The following is a 1,139-nucleotide window of genomic DNA, read 5'->3' on the forward strand; positions in this document are numbered from 1 at the left end:
TATATATATATATATATATATATATATATATATATATATATATATATATGGATATGTTAAATTGTAGTCATAAAAAAACATTCCTAACCCTTCACTCACGTACCATTGTATTCGCTACATTGAAATTGAAATGACGTCTTTTTGAATAATTAAGAATTCGTCCTTCATATTGCATGGTATAACAATTATTATAAAGATAGGTTGGTATAAAATTTTAATGGCACAACATAAGAGCAACCACAATAGGGGCTCTTTCGTTGTTTTTTTTGCAGGTCAAAAAATCGTAATGAGATTTTTACATAAATGGGAAAAGGCAGGTTTTTGGTTAATTTTTCTCCTGCAAGGATAATTTTTTGTTAGCCCTACATGGTGAGTGAAATGGCTTGGGTAGTCTTCCGCCCGAATTTTGCACAAATATGCGCCCAGTCTGGCATGGGTAGGGTGTAAAAACTGACTTTTGTTTTTTTTTTTGTTTTTTTTTTTTGGTTTGGGCAGTTAGGATTGTTGGCGTTGTTTTTTCTTCTTTTTTTTTTAAAAAAAAAATAATTCTTTTTCTCCTCTTCCTCTCTCGTCTTTCCTACTTGTCACACAAAAAAAATTCACAAAAACCTCAACAAATGAGGTTGCTCTAAGGTGGCTTCAATAAACATGCCTACTTCAGCTTGCCATATTTAAAAACAAAAACAAAAACAAAGCGAAATTAATATTGCTCAATTCGTTATATTTTTATTGAAACTTTGTGAACAATTAGAAGTATTCATAATTATATGGAAGCTATAAAATTTACAAGATCTATATAGTATTATTATACCAAGAATAATTTATCTATAGTGATATGAAAACGAATATAGACATAACTCATTTAACTTGTGGGAAGACATAACTTATTTGACTTTTGGGAAAAATGTTGCGCCCGCGGAAGTGGGATAGATCAGATTGCAACAATAATTTGAGAAAGAAAAATAAATGAGGCATAGATTTTACGTGGAAAACCCCTAAATAAATTAGGGTAAAAACCACGGGCAAGGGTAGAAGAATTTCACTATGAGAAAATAGGAGTTACAACCACTCTCTAACTAACAATGAGAAAACAAGGATAATTCTCTCTTGCTAGGAAGGAGAAATACACTCAACAAACT

Source organism: Ipomoea triloba, chromosome 4 (assembly GCF_003576645.1).
Source record: "Ipomoea triloba cultivar NCNSP0323 chromosome 4, ASM357664v1".
NCBI classification, from domain to species: domain Eukaryota; kingdom Viridiplantae; phylum Streptophyta; class Magnoliopsida; order Solanales; family Convolvulaceae; genus Ipomoea; species Ipomoea triloba.